Source organism: Nomascus leucogenys, chromosome 21 (genome assembly GCF_006542625.1).
Source record: "Nomascus leucogenys isolate Asia chromosome 21, Asia_NLE_v1, whole genome shotgun sequence".
In the NCBI taxonomy this organism is placed as follows: Eukaryota; Metazoa; Chordata; class Mammalia; order Primates; family Hylobatidae; genus Nomascus; species Nomascus leucogenys.
This window is the reverse complement of record NC_044401.1, coordinates 51,808,978-51,826,284: the sequence shown is the minus strand read 5'-3', so window position 1 is coordinate 51,826,284 and position 17,307 is coordinate 51,808,978. Positions and strand designations below refer to the sequence as shown.

Genomic DNA, 17,307 nt, shown 5'->3' with positions numbered 1-17,307 from the left:
TTTCTATTTTGGTTAGAAACGGGGTTTCACCATGTTGCCGAGGCTGGTCTCAACTCCTGGGCTCAAGCAATCCCCCTGCCTTGGCCTCCCAAAGCGCTGGAATTACTGGCATAAACCACCGTGCCTGGCCCTAAAATTTATTTGAAAATGCAGAGTCTAGAATAGCCAGAACAATTTTGGAAAACAATAAATTTGGAGGACTCACCTTCCTGAGGTCAAGAGTTCGAGACCAGCCTGGCCAACATGGTGAAACCTTGTCTCTACCAAATACAAAAAAATTAGCTGGGCATAGTGGTAGGCGCCTGTAATCCCAGCTACTTGGGAGGCTGAGGCAGAAGAATCGCTTGAACTTGGCAGGCGGAGGTTTCAGTGAGCCAAGATCACACCATTGCACTCTAGCCTGGGCAACAAGAGCAAAACTCTGTCTCAGAAAAAAAAAAAAAACAACAAAACAGACAAATAGATCTACAGAACAAATTAGAGTCAGACAATAGACCCTTACATATAGTCAAATGATTTTTGACAAGGATGATTCAACTGGGAAATAAAGGCTTTTCAATGAGTGGTCCTACAACATCTGGATAATCAGATCCACACATAAAAAATAATTTGAGATACATCATAGCTGCGACCATGAATCTTCCATAAGAAAGCAAGGAAAATACCTTTGTGAGCTTGCAGTAGGCAGAGATTTCTTCTTTTTTAAAATTTTATTTTATTTATTTATTTATTTAGAGATGGAGTCTCACTCTGTCGCCCAGCCCGGAGTGCAGTGGCATGATCTTGGCTCACTGCAACCTCCGCCTCTCAGGTTCAAGCAATTCTCCTGCCTCAGCCTCCTGAGTAGCTGCGATTACAGGTGCACACCACTATGCCAGGCTAATTCTTGTAGTTTTAGTAGAGACGGAGTTTCTGCCATGTTGGGCAGGCTGATCTCAAACTCCTGACCTCAGGCTGGTCCTCCCGCCTCCGCCTCCCAAAGTGTTGGGATTACAGGCCTGAGCCACCGTGCCTGGCTTTCCTCTAGGTCACAAAACCATGCAAGAAAAATTGGATAAAATGGCCGGGCGCGGTGGCTCACGCTTGTAATCCCAGCACTTTGGGAGGCCGAGGCGGGCGGATCACGAGGTCAGGAGATCGAGACCACAGTGAAACCCCATCTCTACTAAAAATACAAAAAAAATTAGCCGGGCGTGGTAGCGGGCGCCTGTAGTCCCAGCTACTTGGAGAGGCTGAGGCAGGAGAATGGCGTGAACCCCGGAGGCGGAGCTTGCAGTGAGCCGAGATCGTGCCACTGCACTACAGCCTGGGCAACAGAGCGAGACTCCGTCTCAAAAAAAAAAAAAAAAAAATTGGATAAAATGAACTTTACCAATATTTAACATTTCTGCTCTTTTGAAAACACTGATAAGAGAATAAAAAGACAAACAGACTGGAGAAAATACTTGCAAATAATACACCTGATAAAGGACTTATATCCAGAATATACAAAGAACTCTCAAAACTCAATTTTAAAAATCGAATTTAAAAATGCACAACACGGCCGGGCGCGGTGGCTCACGCTTGTAATCCCAGCACTTTGGGAGGCCGAGGCGGGCGGATCACGAGGTCAGGAGATCGAGACCACGGTGAAACCCCGTCTCTACTAAAAATACAAAAAAATTAGCCAGGCGTGGTGGCGGGCGCCTGTAGTCCCAGCTACTCGGAGAGGCTGAGGCAGGAGAATGGCATGAACCCGGGAGGCGGAGCTTGCAGTGAGCCGAGATTGTGCCACTGCACTCCAGCCTGGGCGACAGAGTGAGACTCTGTCTCAAAAAAAAAAAAAAAAAAATGCACAACACGCCAGGTGCATGGCTAATGCTGTAATCCCAGCACTCTGGGAGGCCAAGGCAGGAGGACTGCTTGAGCCCAGGACTAGGAAGCCAGTCTGGGCAACATGATGAAACTCTGTCTCTACTAAAAAAAAAAAAATTAGCCAGGTGTAATGGTGCATGTCTGTATTCCTAGCTACTTCTGAGGCTGAGGTGGGAGGATCACTTGAGCCCAGGAGATCGAGGTTATAGTAAGCCACGATCACACCACTGCACTCTAGACTGGGTGACAGAGGGAGACTCTGTCTCTAAAAAACAAAAATAAAAAAGTAAAAAATGAAAAATGCACAACAGATTTGAGCAGATATTCACTATGAAAATTACATGGGTGACATCCTGGCTAACATGGTGAAACCCTGTCTCTACTAAAAATAAAAAATAAAATAAAAACATTAGCCAGGCATGGCGGGCACCTGTAGTTCCAGCTACTCAGCTGAGGCAGGAGAATGGCATGAACCCGGGAGGTGGAGCTTGCAGTGAACCTAGATCATGCCGCTGCACTCCAGCCTGGGCGACAGAGTGAGACTCCGTCTCAAAAAAAAAGAAAATCACATGGGTGACATGAAAAGATACTCAACATCATTAGTCATCATAGAAATGCAAATTAGGGCCGGGTGTGGTGGCTCACACCTGTAATCCCAGCACTTTGGGAGGCTGAGGCAGGCGGATCACCTGAGGTCAGGAGTTCGAGACCGGCCTGACCAACATGGTGAAACCCCGTCTCTACTAAAAATACAAAATTAGCTGGGCATGGTCGGGCATGCCTGTAATCCAGCTACTTGGGAGGCTGAAGCAGGAGAATCACTTGAACTCAGGAGGCAGAGGTTGCTGAGAGCCAAGATTGCGCCACTGCACTCCAGCCTGGGCAACAAGAATGGATCTCTGTTTCACAAAAAAAAAAAAAAAAGAAAAAGAAAAGAAAATTAAACTATGTGATACTACTACATAGCAATTAAGATGGTTAAAATGGAAAAACGCAGGGCACAGCGGCTTATGCCTGAAATCCTAACACTTTGGGAGGTGGAAGCAGGAGAATTGCTTGAGCCTAGGAGTTCAAGACCAGCCTGGGCAACATCAGGAGACCCCGTCTCTACAAAAAATAAAAAAAATCGGTTGGGCGAGGTGGCTCACGCCTGTAATTCCAGCACTTTGTGAGGCTGAGGCGGGTGGATCACTTGAGGTCAGGAGTTCGAGACCAGCTTGGCTAACATGGTGAAATCCTGTCTCTACTAAAAAAATACAAAATTAGCCAGGCGTGGTGCCACATGGTAATCCCAGCCTCTTGGGAGGCTGAGGCAGGAGAATTGCTTGAACCCGGGACGCAGAGGTTGCAGTGAGCCGAGATCGCACCACTGCACTCCAGCTGAGCAATAAGAGCAAAATTCCGTCTCAAAAAAAAATTAAAAATTAAAAAAATTAAAATTAAAATAATTACCCGGGCAGGGGAGGTGTGGGCCTGTGGTCCCAGCTACTTGGGAGGCTGAGGTGGGAGGACTGCTTGAGCCAGGGAGGTTAGGGCTGCAGTGAGCCATGATCAGGCCACTGCACTCCAGCCTGGGTGACAGAGCAAGACCCTGTCTCAAAAAACAAAAAAAAAAAGTGGTTAAAAATGAACAGACACTTCATAAAAGATCTACGAATGGCCATTAAGTACATGAAATTCACAATCATTAGTCATCAGAGAAATGCAAAGTAATACCACCATGAGACACCATTTCCTACCTATCAGCACCATCTCAAATGAAGAGTGGCATCAAATGCTGCCAACGTTGTGGAACGACTGGAACTCCCATACACTGCAGGCGTGAGTTTGATCTCGAAGTCCTGACCTCAAGTGATCCTCCCACCTCGGCTTCCCAAAGTGCTGGGATTACAGGCATGAGCCACTGAGCCCGGCCAGCAGGCGTGAGTTTGAAACTGTACAACTGCTTTGGACAACTGTTTGGCAGTTTCTTATAAAGTTAAACAAATTCTATGACTTAAGCAACTCTAGCTACTCACCCACGTAAAATGATACGTTACCAAAAAATAATGAGCGCAAATAAATGTTCACTGTAAGGTAGGAAGCAGCCGGGACCGGACTCCGGATCAGATCGAAGACTGGCGGAAACTGGGGAGAGGCGCTTGAAGTCCCTCTCCATAAGACACGCCCACCACCGCCATGACAGTTTACCATTGCCGTGGCAACACCCGGAAGTTGCTCCCCTTGCCGGGGCAACACCGGAAGTTCCCGCCCACTTTCTAGCTAATTCTGAATGACCCGCCTCTTAATTAGCATGTGTTTTAAAGTGGACCTAAATACGCCTACAAAACTGCCCCTAGGCTGCTACCCTCTGCACAGTTCTCGTGGGGGTAGTCTTGCTGTGCCAGAGCAGTCGTCATTGGAGCTGTAATAGTGCCACGCCGCCTCAGCAAGGCTGTTTTCTTCTACCTCCATCTGGCTCTTCAAGTCTTCCTGGGCAAGCCAAGAACCTGCCCTGCATCAGTAGGGCAGGTTTACAGTAGTCTAACTGGAAGTAACCCAAATCTCCGTCAACAGGAGAATGCGGCCGGGCGCGGTGACTCACGCCTGTAATCCCAGCACTTTGGGAGCTCGAGGCGGGCGGGCGGATCACGAGGTCAGGAGTTCAAGACCAGACTGGCCAACATGTTGAAACCCCGTCTCTACTAAAGATACAAAAATTAGCCGGGCGTGGTGGCGTATGCCTGTAGTCCCAGCCACTTGGGAGGCTGAGGCAGGAGAATTGCTTGAACCCGGCTGGCGGAGGTTGCAGTGAGCCGAGATTATACCACTGCATTACAGCCTGGGCAACAGAGCAAGACTCCGTCTCAAAAACAACAACAACAACAACAAACAAAAAAAAACCAGGAGAATGCATAAGTTGTGGTATATTCATAAAATGAATACTAGTCAGCAATAAAAAGGATTATGGAGTATCAGTAGTTACTAATAAACTTGAAGGCATGAACAAATCCCATAGGCATAATGGCTGTTTTGTTTTTTAGAGGCCATCTTGCTCTGTCGCTCAGGCTGGAGTATGCAGTGGTGAGATTATAGCTCACTGCAGCCTCAGACTCCTGGGCTCAAGCAATGGTCCCAGGAGCCTCGGCCTCCCAAAGCACTGGGATTACAAGTTCACACCACCATCCTCGGCCACTGTTGAATGAAAAATACCAGACGCAAAGAGAATGTGGACTCTAGATTCCATTATGTTAAGTTCAATAACAGGCAAAACTAGCCGATCACATTAGAAATACGAGCAGTGGTGGCCTCTAGTGGGAAAGGAAATTCATTAAAAAGAGACAATTTCTGCAGCGAAGGGAAGGTTCTATATCTTGATTTGGAGATTGAGCACATACATATATACTTAAGACCTGCGTATTATACCTTCACTAAAATATAATTCTTTCGGATTTGAAAATTTAATAATCAACTAAACACATTTGGACATGGACACACCCATTATGTCCCAATTTATTGAGCTCATCCTGTGTGTGGCTATCACTGAATCCTTCCAACACCTCCTTAAGTGGGTACTATTACTATTCCCTTTGTTTAGATGAGAAAACGCAAATGCAAAATACCTGAGCTACACTTGCCCAAGGTTTGCAGGACGGGAAGGTGAATAAGGGGTTTGTGCTCCTGATCTGAGCACTACCTGTTCTGGGCCCTGGGCTGACTACTGGGAGCCTTCATAGACCCCACAGGCCAGAGGAGGAGACAGTGTGTGGGGTGGTGATGACCACAGGGCATGCCTAGTCCCTGCGGGATGGATGGGACAAGGTCCTAACTCCACCTTGGGGGATGAGAGTGGGTATGGGAGAAACTCTGTTATGAGAGTGAGCTCAGGGCCACTGGGGGCAGGGGTAGGGGTCACCCTACAACATGGTCTCATAACTGGTCAGCTTAGCTTCAAAATGCATTTTAAAACCTTTTTTTCCCCCTTTCTCCAGTCTTAGCCTTGAAACATTCAAACTTTGTTTCTCTCCCTTCCCACTAGACACTCCTTGCACTGCACTGGGCTAGTTTATCTAATTATGGGCTTGCTTAGAAATTCCAGGGAATAGGCCAGGCGCGGTGGCTCACACTTGTAATCCCAGCACTTCAGGAGGCCAAGGCAGGTGGATCACAAGGTCAGGAGTTTGAGACCAGCCTGGCCAATATGGTGAAACCCCGTCTCTACTAAAAATACAAACATTAGCCGGGCGTGGTGGCGTGTGCCTGTAGTCCCAGCTACTCGGGAAGCTGAGGCAGGAGAATTGCTTACACCCAGGAGGCAGAGGTTGTAGTGAGCCAAGATTGTGCCATCGACTCCAGCTGGGCGACAGAGCAAGACTCCATCTAAAAAAAAAAAAGAAAAAGAAAAAAGAAATTCCAGGGGCTAATCTTGAAATGAACCAGGGGTGAAGACCCAGTTGCAGAATCCTTTCCATCTGGAGATGGCCTCAAGGCAGTCAATCTACAACCTGTCCAGTGTCAAGATGGCCCCAGCCTGTGCTCCAGGTGGACAGTAACTCAAGATAGCCATCGGAATGAGACACACAAACCCTATATCCTGCACACTCCTGCTTTCTTCTCATATCAAGTTTCCCTTCTTAAATACTGTACCAAGCCCAAAATATTAAGTGGTCTTTTGCAGGCATGAGCCTGGCCATTTCCCAGATTCTAGCGTTTGATTATTAAAACTGCTTTCCTTTCACCACATATTGCTTCTCGTATCTGGCTTCCAGTTGGCAAGCAGACAGACTTGGGTTTGGTGACAATCTGACCAGGCGCCTCACCTGCTTCAACTTTTCACAACTCCCCCTGGCCTTCTGCCACAGTGCCCACACCTGACTGCACCTTGGATCCACCTGGGGAGCATACTGAAAGTAAAGATTCTGGCTGGCGCGGTGGCTAACGCCTGTAATCCCAGAACTTTGAGAGGCTGGTGCGGGTGGATCTCTAGGTCAGGAGTTCAAGACCAGCCTGGCCAACATGGTGAAACCCTGTCTCTACTAAAACTACAAGAATTAGCTGGGCGCAGTGGCAGGCACCTGTAATCCCAGCTACTCGGGAGGCTGAGGCAGGAGAATCGCTTGAATCTTGGCGGCAGAGGTTGCAATGAGCCGAGATTGCGCCACTGCACTCCAGCCTGGGCAACAGAGTGAGACTCTGTCTCAAAAAAAAAAAAAAAGAAAAAGAAAAAAAGAAAGTAAAGATTCCCAGATCCCCGTGTGGAGAGTCTCAAAAATGGAAAGCAGAGGCCTCTGAGGGGAACGTGGTGGCAGCCTTTTCTCCTTCCTCACTTTCATTCATCTTCTGGAAAGGGGCACACATGAGCTGCATGGATTTTAGTTACCTTGGTTAATTTCCACCTGCCTCCTAGAGAGGAAGGGGAGGTTGGGGTGTGATGGGGGTTGGAAGGTCTACAGGCCCACAGGAGGACTGGACTAAAGGTGTCCCATGAAGAGCAATATTTAAGATTAGATTCAGGCTGGGCACAGTGGCTCATGCCTGTAATCCCAGCACTTTGGGAGGCCGAGGAGGGTGGATCACGAGGTCAGGATATCGAGACCATCCTGGCTAACACGGTGAAATACAAAAAAATTAGCTGGGCGTGGTGGCGGGTGCCTGTAGTCCCAGCTACTTGGGAGGCTGAGGCAGGAGAATGGTGTGAACCTGGGAGGCGGAGCTTGCAGTGAGCTGAGATCACGCCACTGCACTCCAGGCTGGGTGATAGAGCAAGATTCCATCTCAAAAAAAAAAAAAAGATTAGATTCTGAGAGAGTCATTCCACCTGTGTCCCACACACCAGGTAAGGGGTTGCTCTAATGTCTTCCAAGAGTTAGGTGAGAGCTTTGCCTGCTTTGTCTCAGTTCAGGAGAGTCTGTCCATGGGATGTGGAAAAAAAACCCTGGAGCAGGAGCTGAACACTGATGTATCATTTAGCAATTGTTGCATAACAAACCACCACAAACTTTGTTGCTTTAAGAAAACAGTGACTTATTATTGTTTAGGACTCTATGGATCTGCTGAGCGGTTCTGCTCTGGGCCAGGTTTGGCTGACCCTGGCTGGGCTCCCCACTGCAGTCATCCAGAAGCTCAGCTGGACTGGCAGGTCTAGCACAGCCTCACACACCTCTGCCAGTTGGCTAGCTGATGTCTGGGGTGGTGCCGTGTCTCCCTCCCTCCAGCAGGCTAGCCTGGGCTTGATCCTAGGGCAGTGGATGACACTCTATTTCCCTTGAGAGTGGAGCATGCAGGGCCTCCCAAAGCCTAGGTTTGTAATGGGTACCGTAAACCAGAAAGTATCTGTGACAGGTCTCAATCAATTTAGAAAGTTTATTTTGCCAAGGTTAAGGACTTGCCTGCGACACAGCCTCAGGAGGTCCTGACGACATGTGTCTAAGGTAGTCAGGGTGCAGCTTGGTTTCATACAGTTTAGGGAGACATGAGACATCAATCAATATATGTAACATGTACATTGGTTTGGCCCAGAAAGGCGAGACAATTCGAAACAGGGAAGAGGACTTCAGGTCATAGATAGAAAAGAGAAAAACAGTTGCATTTTTTTGAGTTTCTAATTAGCCTTTCGCTGAATGTACAATTTACAAGAATAGTCACGTGCCTTAGTCTGGCTTAGTGAACCAACAGGGCAGAGGAAGCAATCATATATGCATTTGTCTCACATGAGCAGAGGGATGACTTTGTCCTCAAGGAATTTCCTTGTGGGTAAATTGTAAGGCCGGTATGTAGCTTTTTAAAATCTTAACCAGGTGCAGTAGCTCATGCCTGTAATCCCAGCACTTTGGGAAGCTGAGGCAAGTGGATCACTTGGGGTCAAGAGTTTGAGAAGCCTCACCAACATAGTGAAAGCCCGTCTCTACTACAAATACAAAGGCTGAGGTGGGTGGATCACTTGAGGTCAAGAGTTTGAGACCAGCCTCACCAACATGGTGAAACCCGGTCTCTACTAAAAATATAAAAATTAGCTGGGTGTGGTGGCGGGCGCCTGTAATCCCAGCTACTCGGGGGGCTGAGGCAGGAGAATTGCTTGAACCCAGGAGGCGGAGTTTGCAGTGAGCTGAGATCACACCACTGCACTCCAGCCTGGGTGACAGAGCGAGACTCTGTCTCAAAGTAAATAAATAAAATAAAATAAATAAAACATCTGTAGCTGTGTTATTTAGGAATAGAATGGGAGGCAGGTTTGCCCTGTGCAGTTCCCAGCTTGACTTTTCCCTCTGGCTTAGTGATTTTCGGGAGACTTATTTTCCTTTCACAGTACAACCTCACTCCATCACATTCTAAAGACCAAAACAAGGCATGAAGCCACCACAGATGTCATTGCTTGATGGGAGGAGCTGCCATGTCACACTGGGAAAGGAATGGATATTAGGCAAAGGCAAATTAAAACCACAATGAGATACCATCTCACACTCACTAGCACGGATATTATCAAAAACACAGAACCCAACCAGTCTGTTGGCGAAGATGTGGAGAAACTGGAACACTTGCACACTATTGGTGTGAATGTAAATGGTGCAGTGCCGTGGAAACAGTATAGCGGTTCCTCAAAGAAACCTAGAATTACTGGCCGGGCATGGTGGCTCACACCTGTAATCCCAGCATTTTGGGAGGCTGAGGTGGGCGGATCATCTGCGGTCAGGAGTTCGAGGCCAGCCTTGCCAACATGGTGAAACCTCATCTATACTAAAAATACAAAATTAGCCAGACGTGGTGGTGGGAGCCTGCAATCCCAGCTACTCAGGAGGCTGAGGCAGGAGAATCACTTGAACCTAGGAGGCGGAGGTTGCAGTGAGCCGAGATTGTGCCACTGGACTCCAGCCTGGGTGGCAAGAATGAAATTTGGTCTCAAAAAAAAAAAATTACCATGCAATTAAGCACTTCAACTTCTGGGTGTATACTCAAAAGAATGAAAAGCAAGGCCTCAGATATTCGAACCCCCATGTTTATAGCAGCATTATTCATGACAGCCAAGAGGTGTCTGCTACGTCTATTGACAGATGAATGGATAAACTAAATGTGGTGTATACATACACTGGAATGTTATTCAGCCTTAGAAAGGAAATTCTGACCCATGCTACCACATGGATGAAACTTAAATACAAGCTCAGTGAAATAAACCAGTCATAAAAAGACAAATACTGTATGATTCCACTTTTTTATTTTTTTGAGACGGAATCTCGCTCCATTGCCCAGGCTGGAGTGCAGTGGCATGATCTCGGCTCACTGCAACCTCCGCCTCCCGGGTTCAAGTGATTCTCCTGCCTCAGCGTCCCAAGTAGCTGGGATTACAGGTGCGTGCCACCATGCCTGGCTAATTTTTGTATTTTCAGTAGAGACGGGGGTTTCACCATATTGGCCAGGCTGGTCTCGAACTCCTGACCTCATGATCCACCCACCTGGGCCTCCCAAAGTGCTGGGACTACAGGCGTGAGCCGCTATGCCCCGCCAATTCCACTTTTATGAGGTCCCTAGAATAGTGAAACTCAGAGACAGAAAGTGGAATGGTAGGTTCCAGGGGCTGGAGGAGTGAGGATGGGAGTTAGTGTTTTCATGGGAATAGTTTCCGTTTGGGAAGATAAACACATTCTGAGACGGTTGGTGGTGATGATTGCACAACAATGTGAATGTACTTCACGTCGCTGAAGTGGACACAAAAATGCCTCAGAGAGGAAAATAGGGACATGTTGATTAAAGGGTACAAAGTTTCAGTTCAGTTAGACAGGATTAATTTTAAAATGTTTAAGATGGTAAACTAATGTTATGTATATTTTACCAAAATGAAAAGAAAATTTAAAAACAGGCATGGATATAACTGGTGGAAGATTGGGACCATTTTCACAAGTGATCCACCACAACTGGATCCTAAACTGTGGGACATTCCCAGTTGCATTAACCTCTTCAAGCATCAGTGAACTCAACTTTATTTTCATTTACTTATTTATTAGAGACAGGGTCTCCTCCTGTCACCCAGGCTAAAGTGCAGTAGCGTGATCATGGCTCACTGTAGTCTTGACCTCCTGGGCTCAAGCCATCCTCCCACCTTGGCCTCCTGAGTAGCTGGGGTTATGGCAAGCGCCATCACACCTGGCATCACCTTTAAATTGAGGATGAATTCATGCTCCTGTCTGCATGTTGAGGCTGGAAAAAAAATTGGAATTAATTATCTAAGATGTGTACCTGGCCAAGTCTACTCTTTTCATTTTAAATGGGAGACAATTAAACCTTATCCCGAGAATCAGGCCCATGGCTTTGCAGTCACAGCCACAGGCTTGGGAGCAAACATGAAAAGGAAAAGAGAAGCCCCAGGTGGGCTCTGGGTCTAAAGGATGGGGCCTTCACTGAAACAATAATAATGACGAAATGAAGGGAAACTTGCCTGTGCTTTATTTAGCAGCTTGGGGGAATAGTCGAGCTCACCTCTAATTTTGCAAATTACAACAGGCCTGAAACTGCACATACTAGACAAGTGTTGTTTCTCTTCCCAAATTTTGGGACAGCTTTGGGGAATTACTCAGTCCAGCAATTCAAAGGAACGCTTTTTTATTTTTTAAAAGGTTTTACTAGAGACAGAGTCTCGCTCGGTCACCCAGGCTGGAGTGCAGTGTGGAACTCCTGGGCTCAAATGATCCTCCTAACTCAGCCTCCTGAGTAGCTGGGACTACAGGTGTGCACCATCATGCCCAGCTAACTTTTTTTCTTATTTTATTTTATTGTAGAAAAGGGGTCTTGCTATGTTTGCCCAGGCTGGTCTTAAACTCCTGGCTTCAAGCAATCCTCCTGTGTCAGCCTCCCAAAGTGCTGGGATTATAGGAGGGAGCCACTGTGCTCAGACCCAGAACTCTCTTTTTTGTTGGTTTGTTTTCACTGCATTTATTACTAATATATAAAAAAAGTTACACACACACAAAAAAAACTCATTCTCAGTTCTCCAACAGCTCTCATCCCTCTCTCTTGCCCATTCAACTCCTGACTCATTTCCTGAGGGCCAGTTCGAAACTTAACCTGTTCTCTGCCATTTTCACAGAAAACAATCAGTGCCAGGGATGTAGGGAAAGAGGGTTGGAAGAGGGCAACAGTACTTTCCAGGTCCCACCCAAAGATAAGCAAGGTGGAGATTCACAGAACTCAAATGAAAGGACTGGTGGCCTCCCAATGACATAGTCTAACTAAAACGGGATGGAAAGGATCTAGGTAGGGTAAAGCCATCTGAGGCTTTTTAAGACGTCTCATGGGCATGTGTCAGACCCAGGATGACCAACACCAAGAGAAGAATGGGAAGAATGGGGAGGACCAGGGAGGCAGTCCGATGGAGAGGTCACAATTCCCCCACGTTGGGAGGTGGAAAGTCTGGAGGGCACCAAGAGCCGTACTCATTTTGGCAGAAAAACTTACTCTATTGTTGGGAAGTCACAGACATGCCACAGACACTGAGAAAGGCTGTGAGGGGATGCAGAGTTTCACAAAGCACAGTGATCAAAGGCCGTAGCGGTGGGGATCGTGCTACTGACAGAGAAACTACGAAATCCAAAAGCAGGGAGAGTGGCCTTTTAGGAAGTAACTCTGTATCAGTCACTCAAACTTGACCCCAGATTAAACAACCTGGCTGAGTTCCACGAGCAGCTGACAACACTGGGAGTAAGGGGTGTCACATGAAAAGGACTTAAAACAAGCAGCTAGAAGAAGCGAAGGGTAGGAAACTGCTCTAGGGCTCTCAGGAACGGAGGGCAGTACTGGGAACAGGTGGACAGATGCACAAGAAACAGCCCCAAAGAGGTTTCCTGTTCAGCAGTCATTTGACAAGGGGAAGATCCAGGAGGCAGCTGAAGGGAGCAAGGATTGGTCCCAAAGGCGAGTCTCTGGAGGCTGCGTCAGAAGAAAGTGTGTACACCTTGCCCCAGTGATGCAACACAACCCTGGACCCCACACGGGGGAAGGGGCAGATAGAGTGGGTATGTCACTGGCTGGGAGTGCTGGAAGAGCCTCATAGTAGCCATCACAGGGCCACAGGGAAATACATGGCCGCTGGTCACAGATGGCTGTTTCCACCCTGGATGGGAGGACACAGTCTCACAGAGGAGGGCTATTGATGCCTGGGTGGTGGAAGGCACAGAGGTCCTCATATCAACAGTGGCCCTTTTTGGCAAAATGTCCACAGACTAGGTGGTGGGATTTGTCTTCCATAACCTGGGGGTCATCCTAGTGGGCTGGTATTCTTGATAAGAGACCAGCTTTAGAGCCTTTGAGGGTTTCTCTGTTCTTTGTGAAGGCTTCGCCTGGCGGGACCCCCATGACCTGGCCCCGGAAAAGGAGGTTCAGCATTGACTCCCCACCAACCACAATTATATGGGTTAGGCCTGGGGCCAAGGCCTCCTGGCACTGGGCCTCTACCCTGAGGAGGAGGTGGGAGGCTCAGCAGTGGTGGAATCAGTGATTCCCTTGCTCCTGGAGGACTTCTGTGAGGAGCTGACTTAGGGTCATCAGGTTTTCCACTGGCCATAGGGGGAGGCTCAGAAGGCTGGGTGATCCGATGGGACTCCCATCCTCGTCATCTCCAGTCTTTTCCCTCTTGGGCAGTGGGGGCTGCTGCTGTGGCGGGGGCTGGTGCTGATTCTGCGTCTTTCATTTTGGCATCGTGGCGGCAGCAAAGACTGCACTGGGATTTGGCCAGAGGAATTCTTAATGAAGGAACTGGACCAAGCCTCCAGCAGGGCACAGTTTCTGGCTGCAATTACTTATGTCCAGTCCCATGCAACCTGGGGCTGCGCTAATGCTCTCACTGGTTTGGACCCTCAGGCTGGCCACAGTGCTGCCCACGCGGCTTCTGGCTTTGGTTTATAATCTCATGTTCAGCCATTGCCCCCAGATGGTGCACACCATGTCAGGGTTACTAGTTTGGGCACAAAGTGTAGCTCCCCTTTCCACATACATAGAGCTGGCATTGAGCATGAGTCTCTATGTCCCAAGGTGATTTCTCTCTTGGTGGCTCTAGAAGTCCATTCTCGCAAACACCCCAATCAGTCAGACAGGCTTACTATAGTGGAATCTCAAAGGAGAATGGGCTGAGACCTTGATTACTTTGTGTCCAAGAGGTAATCCGACCCCAGTGCAAAACTGCCAACTTTTCCGCAGCCACCAGCTCTGAGTAGCTAGCAGGTCCCATTACAATCTCCTTTTCCCAAGGCCATGGGTGCCCCTCCACACTTGCTTGTATTTACCTCGAAGGAGCCAGTTAATGACTCTTCTCAAAATCACAATTTGTTCTACAGTGACTTTTTTAGTTCACCTAGACAAAGAAGTAAAATACCACTTGTTTTACTTAAAACCAAACCTCAAGTCTCTCTAATTGTACACTTGCAACACCAAATAAATGATTACCCATCATCACAGCAGCTGTCACGGTAAACAATGAGGTTTGTTCCCCATGGGCCTTGACCACCACGTGCACACTTATCTTCCTAGAACTGTTCGGGCCTCCCGCCAGGGGGAGTCACCTTAGCAGAGGAGGAAGGTCCCCCAGACTTCCCAGCGCCTGTGTTCTGCAGCGCCCTCTTGTGGCAGCAGCAAGGCTGTAGACTTTGAGGGTGGGCCTCTCTGCCTGGCTTTAGCAACCTGGACTGGCTGGCCGGTTTGCACTGGGTGAGCCCCCAGGGTCCTAAATCCAGTGTTTTGGAGGAGGAGGCTCAAGGAGATGTAAAGGGACTTCTGCCTTATGTGAAGTTTAGGTGCTAAAACCTAAACCCAATTTACATTATAGTCAATTTGCCTGTGAAAATTCCTTAAACGGCCCTGAATTAATAGAATTTAGGGTCCTTGGGAGTTCAAAAGCTAAAAATAACTTTTTCTTCTTTTCAGCTTGGCTATGGTCTAGTTGCCCTGGGACAGTGAAGACCGAGGTCTAGTCTGAATGGAGGGAACAAGGGGAAGGCTAAGGGGTTCATAATAGTCGTACATGCGCTGGGTGCAGTGGCTCACACCTGTAATCCCAGCAGTTTGGAAGGCCAAGGAGGGAGAATCGCTTGAGGCCCGGAGTTTGAGAACAGTCTCAAAAACGTAGCAAGACCCGTTTCTATGAAAAATAAAAAAAATTAGCTGGGCATGGTAGTGAGCACTTGTAGTCTTAACTACGTGGGAGGATCACTTGAGCCCAGGAGATTGAGCCTGCAGTGAGCCATGATTGCACCACTACTGCACTCCAGCGTGTGCAACAGAGTGAAACTCTGTCTCAAAAGAAAAAAAAAAAGGGTGGGCGCAATGACTCATGGCTGTAATCCCAGAACTTTGGGAGGCTGAGGCAGGCGGATCACCTGAGTTTGGTAGTTCGAGACCAGCCTGACCAACATGGAGAAAACCCGTCTCTACTAAAATTACAAAATTAGTCGGGCGTGGTGGCGCATGCCTGTAATCCCAGCTACACAGGAGGCTGAGGCAGGAGAATTGCTTGAACTCGGGAGGCGGAGGTTGCAGTGAGCCGAGATCGCACCATTGCACTCCTTCTGGGCAACGAGAGCAAAACTCTGTCGCAAAAAAAAAAAAAAAAAAAAAGCCAATCCCCCTCCACCCTTAATGTCTGATTTGCTGCAAGTTAAATGACCATATGATAATTCCAGCAAGTAACTGGTGATGTGGGACATAGTAGTCATGGATGTGTTATGCCATTTAATCTCGTAATAACTACACAAGGCAGGTAGTATTCTTTCCTGCCTGCTATTTATAAGTGTGGAAACTGAAGCTCAGAGAGAGCCCTATATTTAGCTTTGAGTCGAGAATGGCCACGTAGTGACCTCTTCCCAGCCCCGTTGGCTCATCAGATGCTCTGATCCCCAGGGGCAAACTCAGCTTAGACTCAGGCTGGGGCCCTTCCACCCAAGACATGGCAGAATGCCCTCCATTTGAGATTCAGACCAAGGGCTCTTGGAGGCTGTCAGAGTGGGATAAGCACCAGTCAGGGGAGGGGAAACAGGGACATGGTTCTGAGGGGCGACCAGGAGCTTTGTTCCTGTAGATATTTAACAAATTCAAGATGGAGGTGAACAGCACAGAGAGGATGTCAGGCAGAGGTAATAGGAGGAGGCCAGGTGGGGAGGCTGGAAGCACAGCCTGTTTCTTGGGGATTAGAGAGTGTGGCTGATGTATATAGTGGTGGGGATGCTCTGGACTAGAGAGCTGGGTTGGGGGGTGCTAACTTAGGGATGAGCCTCTAATGCTATCATGAGGGGTGAGCTTGGTGAGGAGGGGAGGACATGGAAGACAGCACATCCACTAAAGCCCCACTCAGGTTGCCCAAAAAAGTGTGGCTTTTGGGTCCTAAACATAGGTGGAGACTGCCCATCATCACCAAGAGTAGGTGCTGATTGTGTGAAAATCGTGCATGAATCCCTCGCAAACTTTGGGCTGAGCCTCTGGGTGGCTTTTCTCTCTGTTTGAAGCTTTCCCTGCATACTTTAACTCATGCGGTTTTCTCCCTTTGGGGCTAGCCAAGCAGGGAGCATATGGAAGTAATGTGTCCATCAGTGGCAAGTGACAGAAAATCCAGCTCAAACTGGTACAAAGAGAGTTTACTGACTCAGGGAACTGGCTTCAGGCCCAGCTCAAACAATACTGGGACCCTGTCTTCCTCACATGCCTGTCTCTGACTCACTGTGGTGGCCACGTGTGGATTAAATGCCCACCCCTGGAGAACCTCCTGGACTGAGAGGAACAGCTGGTTCCCTGAGGATGGGTGCTGGGCTGGCAATTCCACTGACCCCCACCATTCTAGGGTTCTGGATGGTGGGAACCAAATGAAGTCTGCTCATCCCTGACCGCAGAGGCATCTCCAAGGCCCAAGTCAAGATGAGAAGGATTCCACCTAAGCTGATGACTTTGATCACCCTAGATCAGCCAGGTCTCCTCCCAAATGGGATACTTGCCGGTGGGAACGTGAAAGTCCAGTCGGTCTAAGGGAATCGCTCCAGCTCTTTCTGGCGTCAAGCCCAGGCATGGCTGTTTCCCAAGACTGCACAAATTTTTTTCCCGAAGCATCAAATTCCTTATCAGTTCATAGCAGTCCAAATTCAGATTCTTGATGGGATTTCACTTTATAGAAGGATTCTGAGAAAAATAGATAGTCTCGGGCTTTTCTTACAAATGTCTTTCCAATTGCACTGTTATCTCTATTTCCCATAATATTTGGTAGAATGTGTTGTATAACCTGCTTATAGCAGGTTCTTAATAAATGTTCAAGTTTATTGCAAACTTTGCAGTCTATAAAGGGATTTTTAATTATGTCCTTTCACTAATCTTTTTTTTTGAGACAGGGTCTGGAGTGCAATGGCATGATCATGGCTCACTGCAGCCTGGACCTCCTGGGCTCAAGGGATCCTTCCACCTCGGCCTCCTAAGTATAGCTGGGACTACAGGCCTGTGCCACCATGCCCGGCTAAT

General features: G+C 48.0%; 1 pseudogene; it reads right to left on the bottom strand.

The window, feature by feature from the left end:
* Window positions 1-12,951: 12,951 nt before the first annotated feature.
* LOC100586824 lies at window positions 12,952-13,542 on the bottom strand (annotated as a pseudogene).
* Between the last annotated feature and the right edge of the window lie 3,765 nt (window positions 13,543-17,307).